Source organism: Schistocerca cancellata, chromosome 7 (assembly GCF_023864275.1).
Source record: "Schistocerca cancellata isolate TAMUIC-IGC-003103 chromosome 7, iqSchCanc2.1, whole genome shotgun sequence".
Classification (NCBI taxonomy): domain Eukaryota; kingdom Metazoa; phylum Arthropoda; class Insecta; order Orthoptera; family Acrididae; genus Schistocerca; species Schistocerca cancellata.
The window spans coordinates 503,104,511-503,127,546 of NC_064632.1; the positions used below are offsets into that span (position 1 = coordinate 503,104,511).

Here is a 23,036-nt window from a genome sequence, read left to right on the forward strand (position 1 = left end):
GTTCTCCACCTGTTGCGGTGATTCAGCGTCGTGTCCATCACTGTGCGTTTTTCGTTATGTCCGTGCGGACAAGGCGGCTGTCAACCCGTGCTCCATAACTTGTACAGTTTAACAACTGTGCGCCACTGCCTACAATTCTATTCTATCCACTGCTTCATCGCGTGCGTCACTATCTTTGAGACATACTCTAATGTCAAACTATGGCATATATTTATTATGGAGTTCGATCATTCTAAATCTTTCATGCTAACAATGCGCCGTTTCATGTTCGCTAGGTATTCTGGTAGATGTCCTTGCGTTTCTGTAGAATTTTAAAACTCTTTTTTCCACGGTCTTCCCATAATCATATATCTCACCCAAGGAAACCATTTTTTACATATTTGTCACATTTTCTTTTTTCCACAGCTCACTCATAATTATCTGTTTCACCAAGGAAGCAATGTCTTTACATGTTTCATCATATTCATATAGTTTCCCTATGAATGGATTAGGTAAGGTTGTTTGGGAGGGGGGGGGGTCAGACCAGACAGCGAGGTCGTCAGTCTCATCGGATTAGGGAAGGTTGGGGTAGGAAGTCGGCAGCGCCCTTTCAAAGAAACCACCCTGGAATTTGCCTGGAGCGATTTAGGGAAATCACGGAAAACCTAAATCAGGATGGCCGGAGGAGGGATTGAACCGTCGTCCTCCCGAATGTGAGTCCAGTGTGCTAGCCACTGCGCCACCTCGCTCGGTCCTATGAATGGAAAGAAATGTTTAGCGTTCGTTCTACAAAGAGCGCTCTAGAGACGGAGTTATAGTTTATGAACCAATATTTTCAAATTGCATTTAAAATTTGTTTTCCTCAAGTCCATGAATTCTTATTTGAGGCGTAATCTCTACTCTTTTACAAAGCTATACTACGTCGTCAGAAAATGACATGGTTTCTGTATCAATGAATAACTTAATTCACCCATTCTCCTGAGCTGATTATCTGTTCTTTCTTTATAAATCTGGAACGCTGTAGAAATTGAGTACCATGGGGGCGTATGCATATAAACTAAAGACATGTTATTTTCCTTAAATCGTATTTGATTTTCGAAATAACGACGAAAAATCAATAGAGTATAATGATGAAAAATTCTTTTCAAAACATCGTTTGTTCTTGCTTGGGTAAATAACTAACATTATTTTTGCTGTACTATTAAGAACTGGGACAAGTATTTTGCACAAAGGATCTAATGAACTATGGGCCTATGTATCTGACCGTTTTCTCATAACTTTACCTAAATACCCAGCAGAAATTATGAAACAACAACTTTTGAACTGATTTAACGCCATTGTTCGGGCAAAACACAGCAACAGTGCTATCTGACTCGAAGCGACTTAGCCATAAACGGTTACATTTTCGCAAGCGCGTCGCAGTTTTCATAAATATGTTACTGAAAGACACACTTAACATAAAAGTTTACAAGGCTACTGAATGCTCCGTGTAATGAGTTTCATCTTATAAATGAAGACTCGAGCAGAGCATATGTCTCTGCAGTTTTTAGGATTTGAATCTAAGTGTAGGAAAAAAATGTAGTTTTAAATTCTAAAAATTATCGACAAATTATTTAGAAGACTGATCTGACTTCTAGGTGCCGGCGAAACTGCATTCAGAGATGGACTAAAACACTAATACACTATCAGATGAAAAATACCCGGACACCTAGTAGTGAACATTAATATACGCTCTCTCCTTTATGACGACTTGAACTCTGTTGGGGGAGCTTTCAGTCAGGTGTCTAAATCTCTGTGGATGAACGGTAGCCTATTCTTCCTCAAGAGCCGAAACCAACAAATGTTTACATTTTGAAGAAAAAACGTAAATACCAGCAAAATAAACTAAAAAGAAGTAAAAACAGAGAATATAAACATTAGTTTCAGTAGTTTAAAAAAGCACCGGTCTTGTAAACCGGAAATAAGTCCAGCCCCCACTTTTAAAACTTCAAGGTGGAAAAGTTTTTCATCATCGGTCCCCAAAACCTAGTGATGTTGGAGGCTGGGGCCTGGAGCGAAGTAGACATTCTAACTCATCCTAGACGTGTTCCAGTGGGTTTGTGTCGGATCTGTAGGCAGGTGTTTCCAACTCAAGAATGTTGTTGTCCGCTACCCGTTGCCTCCCAGGTGCTGCTTTATGGCAAGACGTATTATCAAGCTGATACAAACAATCATCATTCCCAAAATTTTCCTCTACTGTAAGCAGTACCCGATGCAATAAAATGTGTCAACACCCTTCCACATTTATCGTTTTCTGAAGCGGAATAGGGGGGCCACTCTCTAACCATGGAAAATGCCGCCACACCGTAAAACCACGTCCTCCGTGCTTCGATGGTGGCAGTACACATGATCGCAGGTAACATTCTCGAGGCATTCACCAAACCCAAATCGTTCCGTCGGATCTCCACAGGGTATTACGCAATTCAGCACTCCAACTCACTCGTTTCCAGTCGTCCGTTATCCACTAGCATCGTTACTTACATCACCTCAAGCGTCCCTTTACACCGACTACAGAAATACGTCGCTTATGAGAAGTGCTCGACCGATGTAATGAATTCTTTTCAGCTTCTTACACACTTTCATCAGGCTAACTGGACGGCCGGTAGCACTTTGACCATCATGAGTGATTCCTTCCGCTGATTTCATTCGAATTTTTGCATCCACCCTCTACAATGCTCGACGGTCCATGTCCATCAGTATATGGTGTCTGCCTGATCATGATTTAGGGGTGGCTGTTCATCCATGTTCCCACATCACAATCATAATAATCGACTTGGGCAGCCTTAGCAAAGTTAAAATGTCCCTGACGGATCTCTTACTCGGGTGACATCCAGTGATTAGTCCACGTTCGGAATCACTGAGCTCCTTTTCTTCTTTTTTTTCTTTTTTGAGTCATCAATCTTCGGACTGGTTTGACACAATCCGCCATGAATTCCTCTCCTGTGCCAACCTCTTCATCTGCGTAGCACTCCCAACCTACGTCCTCAATTATCTGCGCGATTTATTCCAATCGTTGTTTTTCTCTACAGTTGTTACCCTCAACAACTCCCCCTAGCAGCATGGAAGTTATTCCGTGATGTCTTAACATATGTCCTATCATCCTGTCCCTTCTTGTCAGGCTTTTCCATGTATTCCTTTTCTCGCTGATTCTCCGGAGAACCTCCTCACACTTTACCTTACCAATGCATCTAATTTTCAACATTCGTCTGTAGCAGCACATCTCAAATGCTTCGATTCTGTTCTTTCCTGGTTTTCCCACAGTCCATGCAATGCTGTGCTCTCCTCTTATACTGAGAGGTTCGCCTCTCGTGTCACCTACTGGTCATTTCCGGGTGTCTCCATACCTTCGATCAGATAGCCTAATTACTGTGGAGCGCAGATCGTGATACTGCAAAACGCGAGCAGTACTTGTGGCAAGAGAGCCCTTAAATAAGATAAAGAGTAGTGTAAAAGCCAGAACTGGTCGTGAATAAGGCACAAGCAAAGCCACATGGTTTCATACTCACACGAAAGCCAGTTTTAATGTACTGAATAGATGTATGCTATTACTTTTGTAAAGACGACCTAGTGTTCAAATACTTTAGGGACATGACAGGCAACCCTAACTGGACGACTGCAAACCGTTTCAAATGTTACATAAAGGCCATTAAATGCATAACTTATTTACATAAGTGAAGGAAAACCTTATCAACTGCTTACAAAGAATAATGTGACAGAGCGACTATTTTCCCCAAGTATCATTGATATATGAAGCACAACTGGATATCTTTATCATCGTGGATCCACGTTTCCGAACCTAACACAAAGGAATAAAGTGTTCCATTACAATTTAAATGCCGGCCGCAGTGGCCGAGCGGTTTTAGGCGCTCCAGTCTGTAACCACGCGACCGCTAGGGCCGCAGGTGCGAATCCTGCCTCGGGCATGGATGCGTGTGATGACCTTAGGTTAGTTAGGTTTAAGTAGTTCTAAGTTCTAGGGGACTGATGACCTCAGATGTTAAGTCCCATAGTGCTCAGAGCCATTTGAACCATATGAACAATTTAAATAATCACTATGCGGGACAAGTTACTCTGCAAGAAACAAGACTCGGAAATAATACATCGTGCAAGAAACGTAAGTGAACCACACGTGGAAGATACCTTTACACGAATAACATATACACTAAGGTGACAAGTCATGGCATAACGATAGGCACATATACAGATGGGCGTAATATCGCGCACACAAGGTACAAAACGGCAGTGCACTGGCGGATCTGTCATTTCTGCACAGGTGATTCATGTGAAAGGCTTTCCGAAGTTATTAGGGACGTCAGACAGGAATTAACAGACTTTTAATGCGGGATGGTAGTTGGAGCTAGACGCGTGGGAAATTCCATTTCGTAAATCTTTAGGGAATCCAATATTCCGAGATCCACAGTGTGGAAAGTGCGCCGACAATACCAAATGTGAGTTATTACCTCTTACCATGGACAATGCAGTGGCCTCCATTCAATGACACAGAGCAGCGGCGTTTGTGTAGAGCTGTCAGTGCTAACAGATAAGCAACACCACGCGAAATAACCGCAGAAAGCAATGTAGAAAGTAGGACGACCGCATCAATTAGGGTGTAAATGGGCTATGCCAGCAGAAGATCGACGCGAGTGCCTTTGCTAACAGCATGACATCGCCTGCGGCGCCTCTCCTTGGCTGGTGACCATATCGGTTGGCGTTACACGACTGGGAAACCGTGGCCTGGTCAGAGGTGTGGTGTCACCGCCAGACACCACACTTGCTAGGTGGTAGCTTTTAAATCGGCCGCGGTCCGCTAGTATACGACGGACCCGCGTGTCGCCACTGTCAGTGATCGCAGACCGAGCGCCGCCACACGGCAGGTCTAGAGAGACTTCCTAGCACTCGCCCCAGTTGTACAGCCGACTTTGCTAGCGAAGCTACACTGACAAATACGCTCTCATTTGCCGAGACGATAGTTATCATAGCCTTCGGCTACGTCATTTGCTACGACCTAGCAAGGCGCCATTACCAGTTAATATTGAGATTGTAAAACCTGTACCGTAAAGAGCGATGTACACCAATTATGGATTAAAGTTAAGTATTCCAGAAGCTATGTACTATTTTTGGCTACTATATTTCCTTGTCATTTTCCAGACCTCACGCCAGCCTGCGTGAGCTTTAACGCGTGCATTTCGGCCTCCTCTAGCTATACGGTGTTGGCTCTTCTGCCAACACATCAAGATGAGTCCCGATTTCAGTTAGCAATGGTAGGATTCGAGTCTGGAGCAGACCCCACGACGCCATGAACCCAAGTTGCCAACAGGGTACTGTGCAGGCTGGGGGTGTCTCCATAGTGGTGATGGTTGTGTTTACATGGAATGCACTGAGCCCTCGGGCCCGAAATGAACCTATCATTGACTGGAAACGGTTATGTTCGCTACTTGGAGACCATTTTCAGCCATTCATGGACTTCATGTTCTTAGACAACGATGGAATTTTGTGGATGGCAATGGGCCCAGTCACTGGGCCACGATTGTTCGCCATTTCTTTGAAGAATATTGTGGACAGTTCGAGTGAATGATTTGACCACCCAGATCGCCCGACATGAATCCCATTGAATATTTATGGGACATAATGAGAGGTCAGTTCGTGCACAAAATCCCGCGCCGGCAACCCTTCCTTAACTATGGACGGCTATAGAGGCAACATGGCTCAGTACTTCTACAGGGGATTTCCAACGAAATATGGAGTCCATGCGACATAGGTTGCTGCACTATGCCAGGCAGTAGGTCCGACATTATGTTAGGAGGTACCCCATGTGTTTGGTCATCTCAGTGCATTGATTTCTGATCTGCAGCATGATCATATGGGAGAGCAACGTCCGTACGAGTCCAAAACTTTAGCCCAGAGTAGTGCCTCATCTGGCAGATCTTGCATCTGATTGGCTCTCACAGACCAAAGTCCTTGAGCTCCTTGAGTCATGCCTCACGTGGCTACACACAGAATAAATGCAGCAGCGAGCTACGCTGTGCAGCCTGTTCGAAATGAAACAGAATACTGACGAGAAGCGAGCTTGTGCGCTTATGAAACAATTTAGTGCGAATACTTGACTCGTTTCAAGTTTCTTTAGAAATCTTTTGCATTCTTTGCGTGTAGTGATAGTCCTTCAGCCATCTTCAGTTATTCTGGCATATTCTGTTGTCTGAAACGTATGAGAGGGCATTTTTTCAGAGTGAAGTTTTAACTCATATGATAATTCTGTATTAATATCCTATAAGCTCGATGCTGACCTTCGTTATTTGCCAGCAAACTTTTGATATCTTTGGATGCAATTCTGTCTACTTCCTTCAGATTACTTTACAACGGTTCATTCACTCCTGTTATGTACTCGTAATATTGTATAAATAGGCAGTGACTATCCTGTCCTCCTCACAGTTTTACGAGATTTATGCGCTATCTTATGCCGCCCTTAAATGACCATTGTCTGTATTGCTAATTAAGCTTCGCAAATGTTATTGATCTGTCTACAAGCATAAGCCCTCCTCCACAAATTTCGCGGTTGTCTGGAGTAAAACTCCATACATGGCGTCCGCTTCTCTGTCACAATATATTAAATTGTTTCCTATAAATCGTTTCATTTTATTTCATTTTAACGATGTTGTAACTGGGGAAAATAAAAAAGTGTATCTTTCAAAATGATTTTTCTGTCACGTGATTACTCAACCACAATGAAGATCGCAATTGATAATAGAGTGATTGATCCGTGGACTTTTCGTGCTCGTTCAACACGACTTCCGTCACGCTCTGGACTCTGCTTCTGTCCAGCCGTTGACTTCGTGAACTCCGCCATCGTCGACCATAGGAACCACCTGCTGTTTATTCACCGTTCTTTCAGTCACCCCCTGTACAAATGATTATAAACTGTGTTCTGCCTACTCGAGTAGGACAGAAAACAGATCCCTTAACAATACTGTTGATTATTACAGCAACGCACTTGGCAAGAACGTGCCTGTTCTCGTAAAGTTGCATCATGCCAGACGCAAGCGGTTAATGTCTGGCTGTGTAATTAATGTCAGATCTGTGGCAGCACTGCGAGGCGCTGTGAAGTGGAGATATCTAAGCAGTCACCCAACAGATAAGCTTGTTCGCCGAGGAAGAACGACATAACTTACAGCACAAGAGACGTCGTGCCATTCTCACCAAATCACCTTATCTATTCCTCGAAAATATACTTGTCTTGCACTATACGCAGAAAGAGCAAAATTATGAGTCTTTGTTATGACTTCAAATATCTTATATAAACAATGATGAGACAAAACATTATGACCATCTGCTTAATAACTTGTTTGTCCGTCCTTTCCAAACGAAATACATCACTGATTCAGCGTATCAGGGATCCGACGATTTGTTGATAAGTTTGTGGAGGCATGTGGCATTAGATGTCTACGCACAGGTCATGTAATACGCGTAAATAACAGGCCGCTGATCTGTGTACGCGGTGATGGGGTCCGATAGCGACGCGTAAGGGTTTCGTTGAATCTACATAAAACGAAATTGGTCGCCGAGACATCAACGTTGGTTCACTATAATTCTCCTCAAATCACTGTAGCACGGTCCGGCTGCTAGAAATGGACAACTGAAAACATGCGTGGAAAAATGGGCTCAACCTCAAATGCAAAAGTTTAGAGATGATTGTTGCTATCTATGTTTGGGTACGGGAACTATCAAAATTGACATGGTCTCAACCCTAAGTGATATTTAATGGTGAGACCAACGTGAATTTTGGTAGTCCCGTACCCAGAAACAGATGGTAACACTTATCTCTAAGATTTTACATTTGAGGGTCATCCCGTTTTTCCGCGCATGTCTTCAATTGGGTACGGGAACTATCAAAATTGACATGGTCTCAACCCTAAGTGATATTTAATGGTGAGACTAACGTCAATTTTGGTAGTCCCGTACCCAGAAACAGATGGTAACACTTATCTCTAAGATTTTACATTTGAGGGTCATCCCGTTTTTCCGCGCATGTCTTCAATTATACTGCTGAAAGACGACATCGCCGTCAGGGAAGACTTCAAGGATGAAAGGATAAAGGTGATTCGCAGCTGTCAGCGTGTCTTCGATTAGTGCCACAAGTCCCAAGCTGCTGCAGGAGAGTGTCTCCCATAGCATAATACGGCTCACACCAGCCTGCGTCCTTGGTACAATACACATTTCGAACCGCCGTTCGGCCCGATGACAGCGTTTATGGGGACGACCATCGACCTTTGCAGCAAAAACGTGGCTCACCCCAAGAACCGACACATTTCCACTGATCACGTCGAACCCAGAGGTCCCGTGACACTGCAATCGTAATTGACGATGTCGTTGGGTCAACATGTGAACACGTAGGGGTGGTCTGCTGCGGAGCTCGTTGTTCAACAATGTACGATGGACGATGTGCTCCGCCGGCCGCGGTGGTCGTGCGGTTCTAGGCGCTCCAGTCCGGAGCCGCGCGACTGCTACGGTCGCAGGTTCGAATCCTGCCTCGGGCATGGATGTGTATGATGTCCTTAGGTTAGTTAGGTTTAAGTAGTTCTAAGTTCTAGGGGACTGATGACCACACCAGTTGAGTCCCATAGTGCTCAGAGCCATTTTTTTGAACGATGTGCTCCGAAACACTTGCGTGTGCACCAGAACTATGTTCTTTCGGCAGACATGCCACAGATCATCATCTATCCTGCTTTACAGTGCAGGCAAGCCTCCAAACCCCAGGTTCTGTGAAGAGTCGTGGACGTCCAACCATTTAGTGCCTAGTTACAGTTTACTGTTCTTTTATCTGTTTCCGTAGTTGCTCATGACAGGAGCGCTTAAACATTCGACCACCTTCACCGTTTTCGAGATACTCGTTCACAGTCTCTTTGTGAAAGTCTCAATGAATTTCCCCATCTACATCCATATCTTCGCCGTCCCTGTCCGCTCCGCTGACATACTTTTGTTACCGCGTCACGTGCCCGCAACGCTACGAGGCGGCATCCAACGTCGCGATGGGCAGTGGTCATAATGTTTTGGCTTATCAATGTAATTAACTTATAACACATAAATATTTCAGCTTAGAACTTGGACAAGTTCCGTTCCGAAAAACATGTCACTTTCTTTGACTGATGGATTGTTTTGCAATCAAAGATAAAGTAACAATTTTCGAGCAAAATCAGATAAAGTTTCAGACTGCCACATTTGTCCAAGTATGATATAAACGTAAATGCTTGAGTCTGATTCCATACAGTTATCAACAACAGTGAACGAAATAAACTTTCCACAGTATTTTGCAGGAATATTACTTTACAAAATTCTCTGGAGAAACATCGAAGAAGCGGCGACAACAAGAAAATGTCTCTACTTAATAAAGTATAGCGTCATGGAACTCATAATATGAGCCTCTGAGATCGCTTTTCAATCATCACCAAACAGAAATTCCTAATTCTACAAGATTACTACACTTTGGTTATCAGTGAATCACATAAGGTACACAATGAGATAAACTGGATGAGTAAACATATTTCTTGTCACTGAAATGATCTAGCTTTGTCCTACATCAAAGTAAGAACATATCAACGTTTCCGATAGAAGAAAGACAAACGTCGATAAAATGGCTCCAGATTAGGCGAATCCGTTTAGAGTGTTCGAAAGCATATATCATGTTCCACATCTCATTATTATTAATACAATCCAAAAAAACTTGAGAAAAAACGAAGGCTCGTTAAGAAATAAGGAAGATTGCTGCTTAATGTCTTGTACACTACAAAGTCATAAGAAACAGAGCACAAGCTCTGATTAGATAATAATGGGGAAGGATATATATTCCCAACGAAACCGTCACGGCACTTGCCTTAAAGGATCTAGAAAATCAATGGAGAACGCAAATCTCCCAAACGTGTACTTCTTTATCACTGCTGGACTCACTTCGTGGTGAACGTGCAAGGGGCAGGCAATCAAATGTCGCGTTTATGTAATTTATCACCTGCTCAGAATGTGAAATAACTTCGGTGTGTCTGAAGCACAGATGCCGTCTTACAACCGGTAATGAGCGAGTGCATTTTGCAAATTCCAAAAGTCTCCGCAATAATAGGTCTCATTAATAACAGGCCATCCCAATATCGATGAGCATGGCAAGAGTCGCGTTGTAGATTTTAGTTGAGGCTCCATTTGTGTTATGATTATCAATTATCTAGCTAAAAATTTCACTCTACCAGCAGAAACGCTGCAAGTGTGAAAACCTATCGATACATATTGAACGATGATCTTCCTTCGCTTGACGTAGGGCTGTTCTACGCCGAGTGAAGTCTGTCTTTTATTTCACCCTTATCTTTTTCAATCGAATGATTAGGAGAAACAACAGTTCAGTGAGACCTGCACAAACGAGTAGAGTTAGACTGCTGTTAGGAAACAAACAACATTATTCTTCATGAGCGGTGACCGCACGTCAATTCTTTAAGCCTACTCTGCATGAGTTAAGAAGTGCAGGGCTCATAAAAGTACTTTAGAACCATTTGTATCCTGCGTGTTGTCGATCATCTCCAGAATTGTACATGTATCAATACTGTACGGAATAATTTCAGATAAATGTAAACTCACTCTTATGTCTGAGTACTTACTCACATTGGGCGTGAATACAGGATGATTACGCGACGTTTGTTACAAACTTTCGGGTATGATGGAGGAGGGTGAGGGCATCAATTCGGGATAAGGGACCCTGGTCCGGAAACGACCGTATCCAAATAAGCGAAAATCGTTCTGCTACCTCTGGCCGTGGAATACACGTACCGGTATTGTTGTTGCTGACATTGAAGAGTAGGCAACTTTTGGAGGTGGTAGTATGGACCAAAACAAGAAAAAATGTCTAGTAAACATCGGCTCTAAAATGCATACCTTAAGAGATATTAAGAATTGTTCATTTTCGATATTGTAAAACGTTTCTCCTTTACTGCGAGCCCCTTGGTTTCCATGTTTTTAGAGGAGGTGGTATGGATCAAAACTGGGAAAAAATGTCCAGCAAATAAGGGCTCTAAAATGTACGTCTTATGAACTATGGGAACTAATTTAATAGAAGAGATGTGTTTTGCAGTAACGAAAATGCAAAATTGCTTACAGCTCTGTAGGTTTGTAATTTGAAGCCCAAGCTTACTATACATTTTGTCTTGTTTTGGTCCATACTACTACCACTGAAAGTTGATTGTCCTACAATCTTAGCAACAACAGTCCGGTCTATTTATTCCACTGACAGAGGTGTTAGAACGACTCGCTTATACATTCGACCCGGTCGTTTCCGAACCAAGGTCTTTTACCTCTAACTGATACATTTACCATTCTCCATCATCCCTGAAAATTTCTAAAATCGTCACTGAATCGCTCTGAGTAATAACTATTATACCACAGGCTACACACAGGTGGTCAGGTGTAAAGCATCTGTTCGATATTTATCAAATTTTGTAGAGATATTCATCACATAAAAAACATTAAACTTTCATACATTGACAATTAACTTCCATCATCAGCATCAGTATGAATTGCACCCCTCCTCTCCCCTCCCCCCCTACGAATACACTCTTCGATATCCCAGACATTCTCTATGGCTGACAAGTCAAGGGGCAGTAAAGCCACTCGTACATTCCTCAAAGCGTCTATGTCGTGAACACCAGTCCGCGGTCTTGCCTTATCCTGCAGGAATTTACAATTTGGTAACCTGTACATAAGAGGTAAGACAATATGATTCACTATTCTTCCCACATACTGGTGAGTCAACATCCTCCCTTCAGCAGTTACCAAATCAGTTATGTTGTCATATCCGATAACTCCGCAGTTCATGATTCTAGGAACTGGACAGGTATGTTTCTCGAGAATCATTGCTTCCCGTGACATTTCATCAAGTCGTCTTCCAACAGAATGACGTCGATGTATGGTCACGAACAGGAGGAGGCGTCACTGAATACGAGTACTACAGAACCCCCCTCAGCGTCCCATTTAACTCCGTATCCACTCTACGTTTGAACTGGTGTCCGTGGTTTGGCGTAAATGGTAAACGACGCATGGCAACTTGAGATGTCAGCGAAGTTTATAGTAATCTGCTTCCGACCTACGCACACACACACACACATACACACACAGAGAGAGAGAGAGAGAGAGAGAGAGAGTGAGAGAGAGACAGAGAGAGAGGGAGAGAGAAACGATACAAACTCAAGCTTAAGTTACAATCTAATTCCAATTTTTTAAACAAATTCCATTAATAATTTAATAATGTCTAAATTATACGTAAAAAAGAGGATTAACACACAAGAAGGAAGTACACGACGCGTGTGGATTCCCGTCTGTATCGAGAGCACCCGAAGATGGTTCAAATGGCTCTGAGCAGTATGGGACTTAACATCTGAGGTCATTAGTCCCCTAGAACTTAACCTAACTCACCTAAGGACATCATACACATCCATGTCGGAGGCAGGATTCGAACCTGCGACCGTAGCAGTCGCGCCGTTCCGGACTGAAGCGCCTAGAGCCGCTCGGCCACACCGGCTGGCAGCACCCGAAGAAGATGTGATTAATATTCTGGAGTTCCCCACTGTTGCAATATGGCCGTGGTACGAGGTGGAGCCTATAAAAATGTTGATGGCAACCGTGGTTTAATTTCAACATGCGATGATGATCACACACTATCTCAAGTTATATGCCAGGTCACTCGGAGGCTAGAAACGTATGCAGCGTACTGTTGGGCTTTCACTAAATGCGGGTGGATTCTCTTGTAGCAGATGCCCTAGTGATGATCTTCGTTCCCCCGCTCCTTGTTCCACTCACTTCTGCCTAAGTTCGTAACAAAGCAATAAGATCTATCACTCTTGTATGCTTTTCACCATTGTCTCTACAGGCACCTGGTTGGCTTTTACATTCCCCACACGGCCCCTGATTCACAAAAATAAGGCCCCCTTACCGATTCTGTACATCTCCGATACAGCAGCAGCTATTCAGTACGATAGGTAACAAATCCTTTTGTCGTTAACAACTGAAGTAGTGCTTTCACAGTGGAGAGACAATCTGTGAGTAATGTAAAGAGGTCAGCTGCTATGGTCACGACATAATTTAGTGAAATGTCAATGGCTAGGAGATCAGCCGTGTAAGTTGACGTCTCTTTTGATAGCCGAAATAGTTCTTTGTTGATATTTTTAACCTCAATGTAAGTACAGCCCTCGGAATCCTTGTATTTAGAGCTGTCGGCATACACTGAGGAGCTCCTTTAGCCCGGCGTAGTGCAGCATCTCCACGTGGAAGTCCACTGCAGAAATGGTGAGCCATGCCGCCTGTATAAGCGTCCATAATTGCGAACGTTTTGTCAGTGCAGAATTTTGTGCACGAACTGATCTCTTGATTATGGCCCATAAATGTTTGATGGAATTCATGTAGGGGGTTCTAGGTGGCCCAAATCACTCACTCAAACTGTCCAAAATATTCTTCAAACTGATATCGAACAATTGTGACCGGGCTACATGTCGTCCATGAAAATTCCGTCGATGGTTGGGAACATGAAATCCGTGAATGGCTGCAAATGGTCCCCAAGTAGCCACCACACCACACCATCATGGAGCCACGACAAGCTTTCACCCTGCCTCGTTGATACAGGGTGTTTCAAAAATGACCGGTATATTTGAAACGGCAATAAAAACTAAACGAGCAGCGATAGAAATACACCGTTTGTTGCAATATGCTTGGGACAACAGTACATTTTCAGGCAGACAAACTTTCGAAATTACAGTAGTTACAATTTTCAACAACAGATGGCGCTGCGATCTGGGAAACTCTATAGTACGATATTTTCCACATATCCACCATGCGTAGCAATAATATGGCGTAGTCTCTGAATGAAATTACCCGAAACCTTTGACAACGTGTCTGGCGGAATGGCTTCACATGCAGATGAGATGTACTGCTTCAGCTGTTCAATTGTTTCTGGATTCTGGCGGTACACTTGGTCTTTCAAGTGTCCCCACGGAAAGAAGTCATAGGGGTTCATGTCTGGCGAATAGGGAGGCCAATCCACGCCGCCTCCTGTATGTTTCGGATAGCCCAACGCAATCACACGATCATCGAAATATTCATTCAGGAAATTAAAGACGTCGTCCGTGCGATGTGGCCGGGCACCATCTTGCATAAACCACGAGGTGTTCGCACTGTCGTCTAAGGCACTTTGTACTGCCACAAATTCACGAAGAATGTCCAGATAGCGTGATGCAGTAAGCGTTTCGGATCTGAAAAATGGGCCAATGATTCCTTTGGAAGAAATGGCGGTCCAGACCAGTACTTTTTGAGGATGCACGGACGATGGGACTGCAACATGGGGCTTTTCGGTTCCCCATATGCGCTAGTTCTGTTTATTGACGAAGCCGTCCAGGTAAAAATAAGCTTCGTCAGTAAACCAAATGCTGCCCACATGCATATCGCCGTCATCAATCCTGTGCACTATATCGTTAGCGAATGTCTCTCGTGCAGCAATGGTAGCGGCGCTGAGGGGTTGCCGCATTTGAATTTCGTATGGATAGAGGTGTAAACTCTGGCGCATGAGACGATACGTGGACGTTGGCGTCATTTGGACCGCAGCTGCAACACGGTGAACGGAAACCCGAGGCCGTTGTGGGATCACCTGCTGCACTAGCTGCGCGTTGCCCTCTGTGGTTGCCGTACGCGGTCGCCCTACCTTTCCAGCACGTTCATCCGTCACGTTCCCAGTCCGTTGAAATTTTTCAAACAGATCCTTTATTGTATCGCTTTTCGGTCCTTTGGTTACATTAAACCTCCGTTGAAAACTTCGTCTTGTTCCAACAACACTGTGTTCTAGGCGGTGGAATTCCAACACCAGAAAAATCCTCTGTTCTAAGGAATAAACCATGTTGTCTACAGCACACTTGCACGTTGTGAACAGCACACGCTTACAGCAGAAAGACGACATACAGAATGGCGCACCCACAGACTGCGTTGTCTTCTATATCTTTCACATCACTTGCAGCGCCATCTGTTGTTGAAAATTGTAACTACTGTAATTTCGAAAGTTTCTCCGCCTGAAAATGTACTGTTGTCCCAAGCATATTGCAACAAACGGTGTGTTTCTATCGCTGCTCGTTTAGTTTTTATTGCCGTTTCAAATATACCGGTCATTTTTGAAACACCCTGTAACTTGAGTCCACGGATTTGTGGGGTCTGCACCACCTTCGAACCCTACCATCAGCTGTTACCAACTGAAAACGGGACTCAGCTGGACAGGCCACACTGTTGTCTAGTGTCGAACCGATATAGTCACGACCCCGAGAGACTCGCTGCTGGCGATGTCGTGCTGTTAGCAAAGGCACTCGCGTAGCTCGTATTATCCCATAGCCCATTAGCGCCAAATTTCGCAGCACTGTCATAACGGATACGTCCGTCGTACGTTCCACATTGATTTCTGTGGTTATTCCACTAGTGTTGCTTGTCTGTTAGCACTGACAACTCTACGCAAACGCCGCTGCTTCCAGCCGTTAAGTAAAGGCAGTCGGCCACTATGTTGTCCATGGTGAGATGTAACGTCTGGAAACTGGTATTCTCGGTACACTCTTGACACTATGATATTCGGAACAGTGTAATTCTGAAATGGAATGTCCCATGCGTCCAGTTACAACTACCATTCCACGTTCAAAGCATTTTAATTCCCGTCGTGAGGCCACAATCACGTCGTAAACCTTTTCATATGAATAATATACAGAAGAATGGAAAAGAAAATTGATAATGCGCTAGGTGACGATCAGTTTGGCTTCAGGAAAAGTAAAGGGACGAGAGAGGCAATTCTGACGTTACGGCTAATAATGGAAGCAAGGCTAAAGAAAAATCAAGACACTTTCATAGGATTTGTCGACCTGGAATAAGCGTTCGACAATATAAAATGGTGCAAGCTGTTCGAGATTCTGAAAAAAGTAGGAGTAAGCTATAGGGAGAGACGGGTCATATACAATATGCACAACAACCAAGAGGGAATAATAAGAGTGGACGATCAAGAACGAAGTGCTCGTATTACGAAGGGTGTAAGACAAGGCTGTAGCCTTTCGCCCCTACTTTTCAATCTGTACATCGAGGAAGCAATGATGGAAATAAAAGAAAGGTTCAGGAGTGGAATTAAAATATAAGGGGAAAGGATATCAATGATACGATTCGCTGATGACATTGCTATCCTGAGTGAAATTGAAGAAGAATTAAATGATCTGCTGAACGGAATGAACAGTCTAATGAGTACACAGTATGGTTTGAGAGTAAATCGGAGAAAGACGAAAGTAATGAGAAGTAGTAGAAATGAGAACAGGTACTAGAGGGAGCTGTAGAGGGCAAAAACTGTAGAGGAAGACAGAGGTTGGAATACGCCAAGCAAATAATTGAGGACGTAGGTTGCAAGTGCTACTCTGAGATGAAGAGGTTAGCACAGGAAAGGAATTCGTGGCGGGCCGCATCAAACCAGTCAGTAGACTGATGCCAAAAAAAAAAAAAAAAATATGAATCATCTGACGCCAAAAGACAGCTCTACCAATGCACTACCCTTTCATACCTTGTGTACGCGATACTGCCGCCATCTGTATACGTGCACATCGTTGTCCTATGACTTTTGTCACCTCAGTGTACACGCACGCAGCATCTGGCCATTTTAGGAGAAGGTTTTCTATTTTTGCTGTTATTGACTATTGGATCCTCAGAGCAGTGCAGAGTAATAGGGACGTCCAGTACGTGGTTGATATGGTCGTACTCCTGCTCAAAATATGGTAACAGGCGGGGTCTTCGAATGAGTTGCTGGTACTGACTTAGCTTTGAAAATGTCTCCGCAAGTGTTGGTATCGATTTATGAGTAGACTAACCGTCGGTGTAGCACCGCACTGTAAAGTCACAAAGTATATTTGTCAACTCAGAGCGTTCCTATTGCTTCGGGATCAATTTCCTACTATGGTATTTTCAGCGTAGTGACAAGTGCGCTTCCAGTGCTCCGACTGACAGCGCGTTCGTCGGAATGCATCCTGGAGCTCCTATGCACAATCGCAGCGCTTTGTATTGATACGTGTCGAGTGTCTGCACTAGCGGCGTGGAGCCTGTGCCGTACAACGTACTGGCATACTGGACAGGAGCATGCAGCAGCGCGTGATATACAGGGTTCAAATGGCTCTGAGCACTATGCGACTTATCTTCTGAGGTCATCAGTCGCCTAGAACTTAGAACTAATTAAACCTAACTAACCTAAGGACAACACACACATCCATGCCCAAGGCAGGATTTGAACCTGCGACCGTAGCGGTCGCTCGGCTCCAGCCTGTAGCGCCTAGAACCGCACGGCCTTTCCGGCCAGCGATATACAGGGTGGTCGGAAATTCCCGTTACAGACTACTAGGACTTGTAGAGGGGAGTGAGTACTTCGTATTTTGACTAGGAACCCATGTCCGGAAACGTCATCCAACGAGACTACAGAGCGTCAAAGTTATTGGCGCGGGCGTCTGTAATTGTACGTGTACACGGGGTGATTCCGTGATGATGTTACAGGCTTTCTTGGATGATGGAGAACGATGTATTAATTTGAAGTAAGGATCCCTGTACCGGAAACGAACTAGTCGAAAGTTATAAACCAAAACCGTTCTGTTACCTCTGACAGGTGAATACATGTACCGGTTCTTGTGTTGCGAGGAGTGTAGAGTTGGTAACTTTCAGTGGCGGTAGTGTGGGCAAAAACGAGAAAAAATGTCCAATAAACGTGGGCTCTAAATTGCATACCTGAGGAGGAGCTATGACCATTCGTTCATCTTCACTAATGTGAAACTTATCTCCTCTACTGAGGAAGTGTTCATAGCTGTTAAAGTACGCACTTTACAGCCCACGTGTGTTGGACATTTTTTCTCGTTTTTTGTCCATACTACCACCACTGAAAGTTAGCAACACTACACTCTTCTCAACACAAGAACCGCTACATCTATTCAACTGTCAGAGCATCTGAACGGTTTTGGTTTATAACTTTCGACTCGTTCGTTTCCGGTACAGGAATCCTTACTTCAAAATAATACATTTACCGTTCTCCATCATCCTAGAAAGTCTGTAACATCATCACGGAATCACCCCGTGTATACGCACATTTACAGACGCCCACGCCAATAACTTTGACGCTCTGTAGTCTCGTTGGATGACGTTTCCGGACATGAGTTCCTATTCAAAATAAGATGTACTCACTCCCCTCTACAAGTTCTAGAAGTCTGTAACGGGCATTTCCGACCACCCTGTATATGCAAAGCTATTACGGGATACATAGCCCACGGGTTCCCGGCCGTGGCACATACTCAGAGCGCTTTCATGCTTTGCTTTGATGTGGGCTATATGGGGAGACCATCGAAGCTTGTTGTCCGTGTAGAGGCCTAGATATTTAATCCAGTCTTTAAGGGGAATCTGATAACCGCATAGACGAATGGCTTCAAACGATTCGGTGCTGTGTCGCCACTAGATTCTGGCTGCCGAATTACTTGATGCGATGGTAAACTGCTCACATGAAACCAGTATCTGAAGAGATGTATCGTTTCGTCCAAATTATTTATTACGGTATCCAAGAAATCAGCACCAGGGTAAATACACAGACCGTCGGTATATTGAAGCATACTAGTACTAGGTTACTGGTATAAACTTTAAACAACAACGAGGAGAGAATTGGACCGTCTGCCAGTCCTTAGTGCTCGTCCTCAGTCCGTTAGTGTCCTGATCCGAACACACTGTTAACCTCATTTCCTGAAACAGCGATAAAAGGCTGCGTACCATACTTGGCGGCAGCTGCACGTGTCTCCGTTTCCCAGTAATGATGGGTAGCAGAACTTTGTTGTACGCATGACTTCAAACCGTATAAAATGCCATTAAATATTCATTCGTGGAGTAACGCAACTGAATGTGCAAAATTATGTGTGACAACTTACCCATCGTGCGTAGTGTACTCGAAAACTTCAAAAATGTGGTGGATTGGTTACACGACAATAACATCCCTGTAATGGACTAGCCTTCACAGAGTCCTGACCTGAATCCTATAGGACAGCTTTGGGATGTTTTCAAACGCTGACTTCGTGCCAGGCCTCACCGACCGACATCGATACCTCTCCTCAATGCAGTACTTCGTGAAGAACTGTCTGCCATTCCCCAAGAAACCATCCAGCACCTGATTGAACGTATGCCCGCGAGAGTGGAAGCTGTCATCAAGGCTAAGGGTGGGCCAACACCTTACTGAATTCCACCATTACCCATGGAGGGCGCCAAGAACTTGTAAGTCATTTTCAGCCAGGTGTCCGGAAACTTTTGATCACATAGTGCATATCTAAAGCTATTACGCGATACAAAGCCCACGGGTTCCTCGCAGTGGCGCGAAGTATATTCAGAGCGCTTTCACACTTAGCTTCGATATGGGCTATATGGGGAGACCATCGGAGATTGTTGTCTGTTTAGAGGTCTACATATTTAACGCAAAGTTTGAAGGAGATCTGGTAAGCGCCCAGTCGAATGGCTTCAGACAGTTCAAATTTGTCCCGCGTCTAGACGCTGACTGCCGACTTAGTAGATGCAATGATAAATCCGCTCATATGAAGACAGTATCTGAAGACGTGTACTGTTTCGTCAAAATAATTTATAACGGATCAACACTATCGTAAATACACAGATCGTCGTTATATTGAATTATACAAGTCCTAAGTCACTGGTATAAATGTTAAACAACAACGAGGACAGAACTGATCCGTCTGCCAAGCCGTACTGGCCGTCCTCAGTCCGTTAGTGTCCTGGTCCGAAAACATTATTAACCTCCTTTCGGGAAATGGGCACAAAAGACTTCAGACGACACTCGGTGGCAGCTGCAACTGTCTCAGTTTTTCTGTAAGGATGGGTAAAATGGTTCAAATGGCTCTGAGCACTATGGGACTCAACATCTTAGGTCATAAGTCCCCTAGAACTTAGAACTAGTTAAACCTAACTAACCTAAGGACATCACACACACCCATGCCCGAGGCAGGATTCGAACCTGCGACCGTAGCAGTCCTGCGGTTCCGGACTGCAGCGCCAGAACCGCTAGACCACCGCGGAAGGATGGGTAAAAGAACTTTGTTGTAGGCATATCTTGAGTCCGTATAAAATTCCATTAAATATTCATTCTTAGAGTGACACAACTGAATGTGAACAATCAGGTGTGATGACATACCCATCGTGCTTAATGTATTCGAAAACTCCGAAAATCCGATACCCTGATACACTCAGGACTACTAAATACAATTCCAAGACGATACATACGAAATAAAAAGATCACAAGATCGTAAACATAACCAAAGAGTAATTTAACCTTACGGAACTTGCACTCCAAACTGTTGTTTATGGCATAAGACAAGAACATAAACTGTAATATAGTAACATGTCTGGAAACATTAAATATCGCTATCATTGTATACATAAAATAAACATGTATCACAGGCCAGTGGAGATGCTTCATAAATACAAAGAAGCGAAACGCGTATGGCACAAAACGAATAATCTTTCATTTAACTGCCAAGATGGACCACATCTGCAAGAACTCAAAAGCTTTCTCTAAATCTACAAATGCTATAATTGTAGGTCTGCCTTCTTCTAACATAAGTCGTGGGATTAGTGTTATCTCGCAAGCCCCTACATTTTTTTCCGGAACCCAAACTGGTCTTCCCCGGGGTCGACTTGTCTCAATTTTGCACCATTCTTCAGATAATTCGTGTCAGTATAAAATCGATTTTTTCAAAGATTTTGATGTGTATCCGGGATGCCCAGGAGGAAAGGCCAATATTCAGGAATATGGCAGAAACAATCAATCGAAGCAATAAAGTTTAGTAAACATGGGCTCTAAACTGCAAACCTTACGAGCTATAAGCAGTTCTTCATCTTCTATAGTGCGAAACAAATTTCTTCTACTGCAAGCTCTTTGCTTTCCATATTCGGAGAATATGGTAGTATGGACCACACCAATAAAAAAGTTAACATGGGCTCTAAGGGGCATGCCTTAAAAGCTTTTAGCACTTGTTCATCTTCGCTGCCGTGAAACAGGTTTCTTCTATTCAAAAAGTCCTCATAGCTCATGAGGTATTCATATCAGAGTCGGTGTTTACTGCACAGTTTTTCTTGTTTTGCTCACCACTACCTTCACCCAAAATAAGGAAAGCGAAGAGCTTGCAGCAGTAGAGTTTTGTTTCACGGTACCGAAGATCAAGAAGTGCTCATAACTCTTAAGGTGTGCATTTTAGAGTATATGTTTACTACACTCTTTTGCTCCGAATGATCGTTCCTGTCACATCCCTGAAGGCTAGGTAGAGTTTGACATGTGTAGAAAAGAGGCTACTGATCATTTGAGCCTTCCGGGCCCTTCTAAACAGGTTAAATAATGTTCACCTGACGTCAAAGGCATATCAAAGCGAGTTCGGTGTAATCAAGTATATTGCTGCGCGTAGCGGATATCGGGAGTCTATGATTGAGATACTGGATTAAAAAGACCGACTGAAGCGCGAGGGAGCATGGGAGAGAATCACTCTGTACCGAGCGGAGAAAAAGGAAAGGGTTTTATAAGTTTCCATATCATGGATACGTATCACACAGGGCTGGACAGAAACTGATGTCAGCCAACATAGCTCCGACATTTTTCATGCCAAAAAACTGGGTCCGTTACGTTTTCAAAGAGGATCCTTGGGTTTATCCTGGAGTGTAACGTACACACTGTGGTAGAAGCCAGTTGTGTAAGAGCAGATAAATAGGCGGCATTTTCATATGAGATTTAAAGAACACGAAGTTTTGGCCAATTCCAGGTCAGCTTTGACCGTGCGTTTGATTGACATCCAGCATCAGCTGCGGCAGGTTACCGATAACTTAACTATTCTACACAGTGCAGGGAAAGGTCGGATACTCAGTTTCCTGGAAAAAGTGTAAATCTTAAGAAGTCTTCATTTTCATCCTCTAAAGACGATTAATGGATGCCTTGCCATTATTCTGGACACTTAAGGTGTGCATGTAAGGTAATATTTCTAATGTTGTGATGGTTCCTTCTCCTTTCTGCTGTTACTTCCCGATTTTCAAGTTTAAACAGTTCACTAACCACAGCCTGCGCTATGGGTCGTGTGCGGCCTCAGTACTCAAGGCTAGCATTTACTATTACAGTATATGGTTTTCTAGTTACTGTTTCCGGTATGACAGCATGGAGGGAATGGTTTTTATGGAATTTATTAATTAATTCCACGCAACATGAGATTTATCTTCGCCTCTTTATTGCAGTTAACATATTTGAAGATTCTGGTGGCTTTTGGTGTACGGTCGTGATGTCCTTTTCTTTCGGATTTGTCTAGGTCTGCCGGCCGCTGTGGCTGAGCGGTTCCAGGAACCACGCGGCTGCTACGGTCGCAGGTTCGAATCCTGCCTCGGGCAAGGATGTGCGTGATGTCCTTAGGTTAGTTAGGTTTAAGTATTTCTAAGTCTAGGGGACTGATGACCTCAGATGTTAAGTCCAATAGTGCTTAGAGCCTATTGAACCATTTGTCTAGATCCCCCTTTTGTTCCATGACAACATTGGGATGAGGATGACCTCAGATGGTTAAGTGATTTTATTTGTATCTTGTCAATCAAAAGAGCTTAGTTAGTCAAAGGGAACATTAACACAGGACTTAGCGGCCCTTAACTCATACTTCAAAAAATGGACGTCTAAGTCCAGTACCAGTAGGAGCGAGGTTTGTGCTTTTCACCTTAACAACAAACAAGCTAACATGAGCTCAAGGTACAATCTGATGGCAATATTCTCCGTCACAACTACCCCAAGTATTTTGGTATCATATTCAGCCGCACTGTATCTTATTAAAAACTACTGGAAATCTCATCAGCCAAGACAAAAATCGCAACAGCATCATCCAGAGACTGTGTGACACAACCTGGTGGGGTTCAATGGAGACTTTGCGTACGTTGGCTCCTGCACTGGATTTTTCGGGAAC

General features: G+C 43.8%; 1 protein-coding gene across 1 annotated transcript in view; it reads left to right on the top strand.

The window, feature by feature from the left end:
• The window catches only part of LOC126092867 (facilitated trehalose transporter Tret1-like), a 58,714-nt gene that overhangs the window by 21,207 nt on the left and 14,471 nt on the right, over positions 1-23,036 (top strand). The window lies entirely within an intron of this gene.